Genomic DNA, 14,961 nt, shown 5'->3' on the forward strand with positions numbered 1-14,961 from the left:
CCAGTAATAAATCCCTCTGTCCATTGGTCCAATGTGTTGTTTAGAGATATATATGATATACAGGGACACACTAGTAGGTCTCAAGTCCAGAGCATTAGACCAGGGTTGATTCTAAGCTTTTTTCCCTACTGCACAAGCAAACAGCACACTGCCCACCCCTGAACTTGGCAAGTAATTTGTCCATATTATACTATTAGCAAGTCTTTTCTGTGATAGTAGTTGACAGTACTGAGTACCAGCACCTCTTTTTTTGCTGCCCATGACAGCCATTCTGTGCTGGCACCCACAGTACTTTTATCAAGATATGAGTAACAACACCTCATTTTTTTTTCTTACCAAAAAAGCACTGATTAGTAGTATAAGGTTATGAAGATTTGAAAGGAACCAGTATTTATCTTAATTTTCTATTTCTTTTTATTTTTTCTCATCTATTTCTTTTTTAGAAACTACCTAGCTCCTTATTAAAGTGTGAAAACCTATTTCACACTGCACAATTTTTTGACACTGCGCATAATGTCATTAGAATAAACCCCGCAGTAAACCAGAGCAAATCCCTAGATGAATGTCTGGGCTCTAGGGCACTGGCCTTCAAGTGGTGGGTTGGGACCCAAGACCAGGTTGCAGCCTGATCTCAGGTGAATGGCAAAGGCAGCACCACCAGTATACAAATACCTGGTAAAAAAAGAAAATAAGAAATGGATCCCCAAATGTATGTTTGGGTTAAAGGCAGGTCTTGGGTCTGAAAAGGCTGAAGACTAATGCTCTAGGACTGCCTTTCCCAACCTTTCGTCTCCAAATGCTGCTGGACTACAGTTCCCATAATTCGTGACCATTGGCTATGCTGGCTGTGGTTGATGGGAGTTGTAGTCGAGCAACATCTGGGGACTCAAAGGTTGGGAAAGACTGCTCTAGGACAACTATGACAGCTAGCCTGGCCACTTACGTATCACCAAAAGTGAGGACATGCATCACCAAAGAAGACAACAAACGAGGACACAGGTTTGTATAAAATGTGCAAATGCTAATTTATGGTTACAAATGCAGACTTAGAAATAATTACTATACTTTAAAAGGAACTATGTCTCATCATAGTGGGGAAGGCTTTGACCAGGTGACCCACATGCCTGCTCGGTCTGCTCTCCAGGTGCCAGCTTCAAGGCCCTTGTGCTCCTTCCTTGGGGTCCTTTATCTTTGAACTGGGCTTCAGACAGAACAGTTCTTCATATAGAATATTCCTTCAAAGTCCTCTGCAAAGTAAAACAGAAGGTCACTCTAACAACAGCTTTTGAAGGATGAAGCCCAGAGAGCCAATCTAGGACCAGTCCAACCGGATGAACTTCATTCCAGCTCTTCAGATCAACAGACAAGGGAGCAGATAAGAAATTATAGTAGTTCAGATGGCCCAGACAAATAGGCAGACAGGAAATGCAGGCAGGGAGACATCAGTTGAGAAATCAGGGCAAGGTGGAGAGCCAAAGAAACACAAGCAACCTGGGGGTCTAGCAACTACGCACCTCCTAAAAGGCTGGGATTTCCTTCTTGGGAATGTGAACTAGGTCAGGCTATATCTGATCACCAGCAACAAGTGCAGCTGGAGGCACTAAAAGGGTCAGAAATGGCCAAGTCAAGGTCTCGGTCCTGACAACTATGCGCAACAATGAAACTCTGAGCAATCCACACATAGGTAAGTCAGGCCACCACAGGAGGCTAGTCCTCCACGTACAGAAGGCAGACTGCAAAGCGTCTGAACACACAGAATGGGAGGCACGTGGCTTGCTTCATCCTTCTTTCTATTTACCTTCACTCTCCATTCAGCAATGGCAGCCTGGCTAGTAAGCATGAATGCTGTAGGAGTCTCCACACTATCCCTGCCCCCAATGCCTGGAGGTCCTGACTATTGCCTATGGAGGTCAACCTTGCTTCCCTTTTACCAAATGGTTCAGTAGGGGTTGTTGACAAAGGTATGGCAGACCTCCATAACTGGTATAGACACCGGCAATGGGACAAATCAGGCATAATTCCTATTATGAGGAGTTGCTATGCAAAGCATTTTGATAACAGATGTTTTCTCCTTTCAGGTTGTAGAACAGAGAGGACACAGAGCTATTGCCACTTGTCACAGGCCAGTGACAGCTGCTAGGTCATTTAAGCTGAAGGAACAACTGCAGAATTGTAAGAGACGATGGTCTAGAGACCTCCATTCTTAACTTTGAAGGTATAGAGCCAAACCAAGACTTGTCTCATATCTCCATTTTGCCTTATGGAAAGTAGGAAGACCTGAGGTCATGCTGCTTTTGTAGCCCTTAAAAAGACCCAACCTTCCTATCCTCTGCCAGATTTTCAGCAGCTGCAATCATGGAAATGACAGGTTGCACCTCATGTACACATCCTGGCTGTAAACCCACTAGTTGCCAGAACAAAGCATTTCCATTAGCCACACCTGGAGGGGGAACAGGTTGATCTGCCCATCAGTTGCAAAATCTCTTTGAAGCTGAATTTTAAAAAATGCACTCAAGCTGCTTCCACCAAGTTCTATAGTAAAAGGGGGTTGGGTTTGACTAAGCGTCATGTGCCTCCATTTTCAGTAGAGAGGTGGAGTCATACTAGAACTGGCAGAACAGCGAGTGTGTTTCTACCCCGTGCTTCACACATGTCTTTCTCAACATGTCCATGGACCCATATACACCATAGAAATGTAGCAGTGTGAACTGGACCACTCTCTCTTGGAGATCATTGTGGATTCCTATACCCTCATATAGAGACAAAATCATTTTTAAAAACAGGCAAACAAACAAACATGGGATGTGCTTTTAGGCCTCCTGTTTGTCCACCCTGGGCTGAGATTTGGAGTAGATTTTAAAGATCTGGATCTGATTTTAAACAGCTGTGTTATGAAGTTGTGCAGCATGCAAAGTAGCACGTACGTTCTCTGTGAGAAAGTCACAGAGCCACAGTGTTGGAATTTACAAATTGCCTTTTGGAGAAATGGATTACACAGTTCCTTCTGTTTCTTTTGAAAGTGTTCTGCTTTCACTGCCTTCTCTCTGGACACTAATTTTAGCACTAATTTAATAGTACATGGAATTCTGATACGCTGACACTCAGGAAGTTCAGGACTAGTTAGTATCCGGCTCTTAGAAAATGAAAAGAAAGGTTTTTAAAAGATATCTCTTTCTAATTACTTGCCAGTATAATAAACACCGCTAGGCACAAACTGAGCATGACTGCTTTTTCATTTTGGATCTTATTTTTTTCTGATTATTGCGGAAAGGCACAACCGTCCATTAAAAAATCATATAAAAAAACAAAATAACTTGTTTGCGATTGTGTATAAAAGTTCTGTCTTCATAGAAAAATTTTTCTCTACAGATACAAATGTCTCTCTTCCACTGCAAGGAAATGTCTATGAGCCTCTAATGCAGGGATGGGGAATCTGTAGTCCTTCAGATGTTGATGGATTCCAGTTCCCATTGTCCCAGCCAGCATGGACAATAGTTATGGATTATGGGAGATGTAGTCCAATAACTGAACTTACAAGATCTGAACAGGGCGGTTCACGACAGATGCTCTTGGAGGTCACTGATTCATAGGGTCGCCATAAGTCATAATTAACTTGAAGGCACATAACAACAACAACAACAACAGTCCAATAACACATGGAGAGCCACAGGTACCCCATCCTTGCTTTAAGCTGCATACACACCATACATTTAAAGCATATTGAGAGCATGTCCCCCTCAAAGTATCCTGGGAACTGTAGTTTGTTAAGAATGCTGGGAATTGTAGCTCTATAGTTCCCAGGATTCTTGGGGGAGGATTTGCTTTTGATATGCTTTAAATGTATAGTGTTTACACAGACTTAGGGAAAAACGAAGATACATATGAATCTAGGCTCCCCTTTGTTTTCTTCTTTTTTTCTTGATAATTCTACATTTTCAAAGTTCTCTATCTGCAATCATGTGGGCTAGAAGCATTTTTAAAAAGAAAGAAAAATAGGGATTATCCATATTATAAGACCCTGTCATACAAATATGCCTTAAGAGCCAGATGTAGCCCAAGAGACATGTATCATTTGCCACCAGATCTGAAAACTCAAGAGAGCTTTTGGTACAGAGGCTTTTGAATCTATACTGATAAGGTGCAGTGATCTGATGGGGTGTTTGAGTTTTCTCTCTCTAAGGTGTATTGTTCACAATCATGATTCCAATATTAATCCAAATAATTCTCCAATAGTAGTAATTGCTCGATGCAAGTGGGAAAGCAAATTGCTTAATAGCCCAGCTCGATATTTCCAACTACTGTTTGTCTCATGTGCCGTCCTTTTCATTTAGCGGAAGCTGCTTCTTTCTAATCAACTTTTCCCAATCTTCTGTTGACGCATGAGCTCAAATTCGATCAAAGCAATGCATTTTCTAGAGTGACAAATGTTGCCATCAGTGAGAAAAATGACTGAGTGCCAAAATCTTGTCTTTTTGAAATTGTACTGTTTGTGCCGAAAGTACCAGATTTCAGAGCATATGGCAGACCTGCCAATTTTGTAGAAAGCCATATCACATGTCAGTTTCTGTCACATCACTAGACATAATTCCAAGGCCAAATATGCCCCCACCTGATTTGCCTCTCACAAAAAGGAAGTGCACATCATAAGCCACAAAAATGCTTTATTGGTTTGGACTAGCAGCATTCATTTATGTGTTGCTAGGAAGCAAGCCAAACAAACAACAAAAAAGGGTCTAACTAGACATTATGTGTGACATGTGGCTACCTTCAACCTGAGTCTTCTCCATTTGTCTCCCTGGTGATGTCTAGGAAAAGAAACATGTAATGTGATGACATCACTACATTCAGCATTTCCCAACCCCTGCTCCAGTTCCAGGGCTGGCATCAGCGCCTGGCATCCTTGGGCAGCTGTCAGGGCCCTAATACTCTGTCAGGGCTCATCACGGATACCTGCCCTAAGTCCCTTTTCAATTATTTTCTCTAGACTGGTGCTTGGAGTAGTTGGCCCTACCTGCCATTTTAATTTCCCACAGTAGCCTTCATGTGGCATTATTCTGGGGCATTGTGGCAAATTAATATAACAACTCCTGGCCATTCAGTGCTGCTTTCAGCATTGCTGCTGCCAGGGAAGCCTAGCAGGGCTCATCAGCAGAGGAGGAGGCCTATCAGAGAGCACTTTGCCAAGCACTGGAGTCAACCCTGTCTAGTTCATTGGCTGCTCTCTTCAGGGGGCAGGGAAACAACAAAGTCGATGACATTGTATCACAGGCTTCTTTTAGTAGTCATTCCTGGGAGGCGTGTGACGGAGACATGTGTCCCCTGTAACATCTAATTGGACCCTTATGTGTGGCCCATTCATCTAATCGGACCCTTATGTGTGGCCCATTCATCTCAGTTTCAACACTATCATCTTTTAGCTGTGTGTCATTCTGTATTTTGATTCACTACTCTAATCAAAACTCGTGGCTTTTCCTTCTGCACAAGGGCCTCCAATTTTTCCTTGAAATGACACTTTTTAGGCAAAAGTCAGCAACAATTTAGGGATGTGAAGACCTCCCCCCCCATCAGAAATGTCAGTAGTCCTCCCTAAACTGTGTGCTTGATTCCCTTGAGATTCCTCAGATGTTTCACCAAATTCACATTGAAATATTGATTCAGTGGTAACTGGAGTTTACTTGTTAATTTTATACCCTGCCCATCAAAACACACACACACCAAAAAACCTCCAAATGTTAATAGGGAATTTTACTATGTCTCATTGACTAATTATTGTTGAGAAAAGACTGAAAGGGCCTGCTTTCCTATACATGCCTACTCAGAAGTTGAGTTCACTGGGACTTCCCCCTGGTATGTATTACAGCAGCAACGAGAATCCTCAGGGCTGGTTATCTTTCAGAGGTTAAACATACCTCAAGGGTGGGGAACCTCAGGCCTGGGGCCAAATGCAGCCCTCCAGGCCTCTTTATCTGCCCTCAGGATTCTGTCCAGGCCACACCTCCTCCCTAGGCAACACCCCTCACCAGCCCTGCATTGCACACTCCATGGGTTTTTTTGACCGGCTGGAATGTGACACAGAACTCTAATAATGTCTCTAGCTTGTCTAGATGGAGGACAGAGAGGAATGTGTGTGTATGTGTGAAGAAACTAGCCTACTATACAAAGGTAAAATTTACATTAATTGCTCCACCTACTTCTGCTTCTGGTCTTGTCCACCACTATCATGTTACTCTGGGAATGCGGCCCAGAATAGAACACACCCCTTGGACTGAAAAAGGTTTCTCGCCCCTGGATTGCAGTTTATGCTTCCTAGAGCTGTACTCAGCAAGATGAAACTGGCTTTTTACTTTTTCTAATTCAGGACTGTGTAGAGCAAACATATGTGCATGATTTAGAACTAACAAACATGATCACATTATCTTATAGGTGTTTCTCTTGCTCTCTGAAACCAGAATATCAAAGCTGTTTGTTCCAAACTGGATTATAGTAAGTTTTAATTAAGATCCATTTAAAAACTCACCCATGTAGAAAAACGTTAGCATGAGCAGAAGTGTAATGTCTCGGCTGTTGACACAGATGCATGTTCAAACACCCTTTGTTTCATTGTGTTATCCCTCCCACACTCATCTGCCAAACTAAGGGCTGGTTCACATGGAGGTTTAGTATGAATTGGGCACTATTTGCAGCCCCGTTTAATTCACAGGGTTTACATGTCATATCTATGAATGCAAAGGCATGCTGCTGCTTTTCCCTTTAAATCTGCATCAAATCAATCCAATCCTAATCCGAAAAGGAAGGAAAAACCATCTGTGCTTCGTATCTCTAGGGCTTGTAGACGCTTAGCTCCAATGCTTTTGTGCATTTGTGCTGCCCCAGACATGTGGGGCCCTTGGGCACAAGCCTGTCCCAGGCCTTGGCACTCCCCTTCCTTGATTCATGGCAGGATCGCTGCTGCGGATCGCAGGGCGAGAGCTTCAGAGCCCCTGCCATTCCTTTGCTTCAACCTACCTTTCCTGGCTGTTGTGTGGTTGCATGCGCAGTGCTGCCCTTAACCAAGATGGTGGCCGAGTTTCCCTAAGGGGCTGAAGCCTCTGCCGACATCTTGGCTGATGGCACGCACACATGCTATGTGTGTGCATCCCTGCCATGAGCCAAGATGGCAGCAGAGGCTTTAGCCCCTTAGGGAAACCTCATTTTTATATGTTACTTTCAGTATTATATTCATTTTTTTGCACACTTTCCCCTAATATTTGCATTTTTGTAATCATTGTTTGGTTGGACAACTGCAAGTGAAAACTTGGAAGGATGGCTGTGTTTCGGTTCTCATATTGTTTTGGAAGTGTGAATTTGATAGATTCAGCTTCAAATCAGATTTCTCCAAAATCCCTGCTTCAGTACTGGTGATGGCACAGTGTCTTCAACTACACCTGAGGAATGCAGGCTCACGTAGAGGATGCAGGGCAGTTCATGTGACACACATGTTCTGTCCACTGCAGGCCCCTCGGCATCTGCTGCCTGAAGCAGCCATCTCACTCTGCCTAACAGTAGGGCTTGCCCTGTGTGGCTCAGTGGCTAAAGTATTGGATTGCAATGTGGAAAATATAAGATTGCATCCACACTCAGCTATGAAGCTCACAGAGTGTCCATGTGCAAGCTGTCATCTCATAATTAATGTACCACGCAGGGTTGTTGTGAGAATAAAATGAGATCATCCAATGAATGCGATATTGATATATAATATTTAAAAAGCTACAGGTACTTTATTTTAATGTAAATTTGCAAATAATCACAATATTTAAATAAATATTTAAAAGCCATGATATTCACCAAAAACGTGCCTGGTTCAAAAGACCAAACTGTCATGCCAAAATATTTAATCCAGAAATATGGTTGGCATGATTGACCCTTACAAAAATCATGCAAGAAGCAGAGGAATCTGCTTATACCAAGTCATAGAATCATAGAATTGTCGAGTTGGAAGGGGCCTATAAGGCCATCGACTCCAACCCCCTGCTCAGTGCAGGAACCCAACTTAAAGCATACCCAACAGGTGGCTGTCCAGACGCCTCTTGAAGGCCTCCAGTGTTGAAGAGCCCATCACCTCCCTATGTAATTGGTTCCATTGTTGTACCACTCTAACAGTTAGGAGGTTTTTCCTGATGTTCAGTCAAAATCTGGCTTCCTGCAACTTGAGCCCATTATTCCATGTCCTGCACTCTGGGATGATCAACAAGAGATCCTGGCCCTCCTCTGTGTGACAACCTTTCAAGTACTTGAAAAGTGCTATCACATCTCCTCTCAGTCTTCTTTTCTCAAGGCTTAACATGCCCAGTTCTTTCAGTCTCACCTCATAGGGCTTTGTTTCTAGTCCTCTGATCATCCTCGTTGCCCTCTTCTGAACTCTTTCCAGTTTGTCTGCATCCTTCTTAAAGTGCGGTGTCCAGAACTGGATGCAGTACTCAAGATGAGGCCTAACAAGTGCCAAATAGAGGGGAACCAATACTTCACATGATTTGGAAACTATACTTCTGTTAAATGCAGCCTGAAACAGCATTTGACTTTTTTGAAACTACATCACATTGTTGATTCATAGTCAGCTTGTGATCAACAACAATCCCAAGATCCTTCTCACATGTAGAATTGCTGAGCCAAGTATCCCCCATCTTATAACTTTTCTTTTTCCTACGTGTAGAACCTATCCCTGTTGACTTTCATTTTGTTGTTTTCAGCCCAATGTTCCAGCCCATTAAGATCCCTTTGGATTTTGTTTCTGTCTTCCAAGTTATTGGGTATTCCTCCCAGTTTTGTATCATCGGCAAATTTGATAAGCATTCCATGCACCTCCACATCCAAGTCATTGAAGAGCATTGGACCCAGGACCGAGCCCTAATAGTTGGTCCATCCAGTCCACATTTAGCTAGCTTGTTAATCAGAATATTACTTTGTCAAAAGCTTTGCTGAAGTTGAGATATATTATGTCCACAGCATTCCCACAGTCTACCAAGGAGGTTGCCCAATCAAAAAATGAGATAAGATAGTCTGGCAGGATTTGTTCTTGATAAATCCATGTCAGACCATTGGTCCATCTAGCTCAGTATTGCCTACATCAGAGATGGGGAACCTCAAGACTGGCGGCCAAATGCACCCCCTAAGCCTCTCTATCTGGCTCTTGGGGCTATCCCCAACCACACTCTCTTTCCACAGGCCACACCCCTCATCAGCCTTGCCTCACATTCTCCTTGAGTATTTTTGCCTGGCTGAAATGTATCCCTGAGCTCTGATAATGACTCTTGCTTGCTTGGGTGGAGGATAGAGAGAGGTGTGTGTAAGAACTAGCCTAGTGTTCAAAGGTTCGTTGTGCTGTGGGAACCTGGCCCTTGGGCTGAAAAAGATTCCCCACCCCTGGTCTGCACTAACTGGAAGCAGCTTTCCAGGATTTTTAGCCAGGAGTTTCTCTCAGCTCCTGCCAGGAAATTCTAAAGATTGAACCTAGGATCTTCTGCTGGCAAAGCAAGTGCTTTACCACTGGAATATGAACTTTCCTCAGCAGGAGGGCATTATGTGTTAGGGTGAGTGTTGGGGCAACAGGATAATATAATACAAATCTTTCAAAGCTACATAAATCTGCAAGTTTATGGAACTTCCAAGCATGTTAGATATCTTGTCTTTTCAGGTTTTTATCCGTTTGTGCAAGAACTCTGAAAAGTCCATAAATACATGTCTGAGCAAATTTTTAGGCCTAAGAGAAAATGGACAGACTCACCAATTATATTGATATGCATATATGCATCCATATGACCAAGTCAGACCACCCACCCTCTCTGCAGCCCTCGCCAAGACAGGCAGTTGCCAGGCAAGTGAGTGGTGGGCTCAAAAGAGGCCTGCTGTTGATTCCTTGTCTGGCACTTTGACTTGGCAAAGCAGGGGGAGGGGAGGCAACCAAGTTGGAAGCCACTCACAGATTTCTCATGGGCTGCTTTTCACCTGGGCACCTCTACTCTTCCAGTGCAAAACAGAGATCGTCCCTCCAAAGCTTCTGGGGTAAGCTCCCATGTATGAAAGCTCTCCACCTTTTTGCTCTGCATCTCACCTTCTTCCCTGCTGTGAGTGTGGGATGAGACAGGAAGGGGTCTGGGAGGGGAGGAAGGAGGCCTTGCTCAGTGAGCAAAGAGGGAGTAAGGGGCCTCATTTGATGTGGTGAGGGGAGGCTTGTCAGGATTTCTAGACTGGTGAATGAGCAAATGGGTCTTTTGTCTTAACACAGCATGGTTGAACAAGCAAACGGGAAAGCTGATAACTTGTCCCTTGGGTCCTCCTCCGTGCCTGAGGACTGGAAAGTGGCAAATGTAACGCCAATCTTCAAAAAGGGATCCAGAGGGGATCCCGGAAATTACAGGCCAGTTAGCTTAACTTCTGTCCCTGGAAAACTGGTAGAAAGTATGATTAAAGCTAGATTAACTAAGCACATAGAAGAACAAGCCTTGCTGAAACAGAGCCAGCATGGCTTCTGCAAGGGAAAGTCCTGTCTCAGTAACCTATTAGAATTCTTTGAGAATGTCAACAAGCATATAGATAGAGGTGATCCAGTGGACATAGTGTACTTAGACTTTCAAAAAGCGTTTGACAAGGTACCTCACCAAAGGCTTCTGAGGAAGCTTAGCAGTCATGGAATAAGAGGAGAGGTCCTCTTGTGGATAAGAAATTGGTTAAGAAGCAGAAAGCAGAGAGTAGGAATAAATGGACAGTTCTCCCAATGGAGGGCTGTAGAAAGTGGAGTCCCTCAAGGATCGGTATTGGGACCTGTACTTTTCAACTTGTTCATTAATGACCTAGAATTAGGAGTGAGCAGTGAAGTGGCCAAGTTTGCTGATGACACTAAATTGTTCAGGGTTGTTAAAACAAAAAGGGATTGCGAAGAGCTCCAAAAAGACCTCTCCAAACTGAGTGAATGGGCAGAAAAATGGCAAATGCAATTCAATATAAACAAGTGTAAAATTATGCATATTGGAGCAAAAAATCTTAATTTCACATATACGCTCATGGGGTCTGAACTGGCGGTGACCGACCAGGAGAGAGACCTCGGGGTTGTAGTGGACAGCACGATGAAAATGTCGACCCAGTGTGCGGCAGCTGTGAAAAAGGCAAAGTCCATGCTAGCGATAATTAGGAAAGGTATTGAAAATAAAACAGCCGATATCATAATGCCATTGTATAAATCTATGGTGCGGCCGCATTTGGAATACTTTGTACAGTTCTGGTCGCCTCATCTCAAAAAGGATATTATAGAGTTGGAAAAGGTTCAGAAGAGGGCAACCAGAATGATCAAGGGGATGGAGCGACTCCCTTACGAGGAAAGGTTGCAGCATTTGGGGCTTTTTAGTTTAGAGAAAAGGCGGGTCAGAGGAGATATGATAGAAGTGTATAAAATTATGCATGGCATTGAGAAAGCGGATAGAGAAAAGTTCTTCTCCCTCTCTCATAATACTAGAACTCGTGGACATTCAAAGAAGCTGAATGTTGGAAGATTCAGGACAGACAAAAGGAAGTACTTCTTTACTCAGCTCATAGTTAAACTATGGAATTTGCTCCCACAAGATGCAGTAATGGCCACCAGCTTGGACGGCTTTAAAAGAAGATTGGACAAATTCATGGAGGACAGGGCTATCAACGGCTACTAGCCATGATGGCTGTGCTCTGCCAGCCTAGTCAGAGGCAGCATGCTTCTGAAAACCAGTTGCCGCAAGCCTCAGGAGGGGAGAGTGTTCTTGCACTCGGGTCCTGCTTGCGGGCTTCCCCCAGGCACCTGGTTGGCCACTGTGAGAACAGGATGCTGGACTAGATGGGCCACTGGCCTGATCCAGCAGGCTCTTCTTATGTTCTTATGTTCTTAACATGTTGCTGCTGTCTCCCAGAGAACAGAAAACTTTCAGCAACATTTGCTCTTGTGACAAAGTTCCAAAATTTAGGACCCCTTGTTAAACATTTATCCTCTGGAGGTTTGCCTTTGTGGTATTGTCCCTTTAAGCCAGAGGCTCTCAAACTGTGTCATTCAAAATCGCTCTGAGTCAAAAGGAAATGGTTTGCGCCTTCCTGAGTGTAGCTAAAGACGGCTTTATAGTTTATGGTAGAATTGTGAAGAAAGTTTGAGGAGGGAAGATTAAGGTTGCATCCAACTAAGTTTTATTCAGAGTGGACTTACTAAAATTAATGGACTTTAGTCATGTCCATTTCAAGCAAGCTTTTCTCTACTTAAACTGGCAGCAACTTTATGAATCTGCCTATGGTGAAAAACAAAAGCAAAATGTGGAGAAAATAACATGGGATCTCATACTCATTACTTTGTCCCTGAGAAATATGGCAGCTTTCCGCCCCCCCACCGCGCCCAAACCTACAATGTTTGTAAGTAGGGATGGAAGGATCTGTCAGTTTTGGTTCTCAGTTTCTCATTTTTCCAGTCTTAAATTTGGTTCTCCACATTTCTGCAGCAATTCTGCCACCCTGAGCTCCTTCCGGGAGGAGGGGTGGGATATAAAAATAAATAAATAAATAAATAAATTTCTTTTTTTTACAAAATAAAATCTTCATGACAATTCTTAAGCATCTTAGTGTGAATTTCTCCTAACAAACATATTTGTGTGTTATTTTTACTAATATATTCATTTTTATGCACACATTTTTACACATTTACACATTTATGCACACATTTACACATTTTTGTAAATATTGCTTGGTTGGAAAACTGCACCACAAACTTCAGATAAGTGCAAATTTCAAAGGATGGCTGTGTTGGTTCTTATATTGTTTCAGAAAGGGCAAATTTGATAGATTCAGCTTGAAATGCAAAATGAATTGACTTTCTTCCCCATCCCTGTTTGCAAGTAATGCACTATGTGGATTGCTCCTGTTGCATGGAGGATCTGCGTTTCAGGACCAAATCGGCTGTGAACAGGAATATTGCCTATCAGTATGTTGAAAAGACAGACTATCCAACATACTGAAGATTCAGATGGCCTACAGTACACATTACTAAAAAAACCTGAAATGCATCACTGCAAAAAGATGACAAAAGAGGACACAGGTTTGCTTAAAATGTGCATATAAATGTTAACTTTCATTTATTTATTTAGGTACATGTTAACTTTTATTTATTTATTTAGGTACATTTATTTATAAATCGCTTCCTATAAAACATTCAAAGTGATTTAACAATAAAAACTTCAAAAAGCTTTTAAAAATAATTCAAACAATGTCATATATAAAACCAATTTCAAATCCAATACAGATACAGATTAGGATAAAAATCTCCACTTAAAAGGCCTTAAGTAGGCACCCAAAAGGCAATAGTGATGTTGCCTGTCTAATATGTAATGGGAGGGAGTTCTAAAAGGTATGAGCTGCCATACCAAAGGCCTGATTCTTACATCATACAGAATGGACCTCCTCATGAGATGGTAACTACAGAAAGCCCTCTCCTGCCGAGTACAGTAAACAGTTGAGTATATAAGGGGTGACATATTCTTTTAGACATCGATGCAAACTTTGACTATAATTTAAATAATTTATTTGAACTATTTGTATACTACTTAATCACTGAAGTTTCATGGAGTACATAGAAGTTACAAAAGGCATATTATGGGCAAAGTCAGTTAAAATTAATCAGAAAACTTCCTTAAAATGCTTGCTGGATTTGACGAATAAGGACCTAATAGGCCCCTTGCTCACGGCAAATAGGCTAGTCATAGCTAGGACATGAAAAGAGCCAATAGGAGCCACGTTAGAGGCATAGTACCGTCAAGGATGACATACAGTGTTATTGGTAAGCATGACATATTTATGGTTACATGGTATGATTTTATTGTTTTCACAAATATGAAAGAACAGGATCAGGCTCCACCAGCAAGCCTACATCCAATTGTGGCAGATTTAATTTGTGGTAGGTTTAATTTATGATCTTTTTTGGAATGAGATATTTAAAATACTGCTTTTCTCCTTTTAGTTTCTTTGTATGTTCCGTTGCTTTTCCGCTGTTTTCTGTATGTCCCTCCTCTATTCCCTAGCAGAATATCTATTGCTGTTTTATATATACGTATCTATAAATTGAAAATGTGTAATAATAATGTCTTAAACAGAAACAAACAAACCAGTTGTCTGGAAGCGGTTGACAGGCTTCAAGGCCCCTGATCTCCCTTCTTATGGCTCTTTATCTTTTTTTCGAGACTTGGACCCAATACCCCTTCAAACAGAAAATTGTCTTATCTGTAAAGCACGGCACACAGTCACCCAGTCGACATGAGGGGGCAAATCCACAGGCTTTCGTCTTCATGTGATGGAGCCAGCTGTTGGGTCCCACCACATATACCTAAGAACATAGGAAGCTGCCCTGTATCAAGTCAGTGCATTGGTTTCTCTAGCACTGTATTGCCCACACTGACTGACTGACTGACTAGCAGCAGCTCTCTAAGGTCTCAGGCAGAGGCCTCTCCAAGCCTAACCTAGAGATGACTGGGATTAAACCTGGGACTTTTTGCATACAAAACATGTGCTCTACTGCTGAGCTATGACCATTTCCCTAAGGCAATGTGTGAAACAAGTGCTGTACATGCAGCCAATGGCAGCTGGTGGCTCCATGTCAGTGGGGCAGTGGAATCTGCTCGGGGTTTTAGTCTGAACTTTCAACGAGTGGTCCAAGGTGCTTCAGCTCCTTGAAAGATTGGACTAAAGCCCAAAGCGGATTCCATTGCCCCACCGACGTGGAGCTACCAGCCATCACTGCCTGCAGCCCTGCACATTCATAAGCTCACTTGGTATTGCTTTCCTCACTTCCTTTTTTTAGAGGACGCACAAACTGGACCTTCACTCAACAGGCCTTTGCATGGATCACCCCACCCCACATATTATGAGGGGAGGGCATGTGCCTGCTGCTTCACCACACAAAGTGTTAGGGTGGGTGACCTGTCTGATTGG

This window comes from Rhineura floridana, chromosome 9 (genome assembly GCF_030035675.1).
Source record: "Rhineura floridana isolate rRhiFlo1 chromosome 9, rRhiFlo1.hap2, whole genome shotgun sequence".
In the NCBI taxonomy this organism is placed as follows: Eukaryota; Metazoa; Chordata; class Lepidosauria; order Squamata; family Rhineuridae; genus Rhineura; species Rhineura floridana.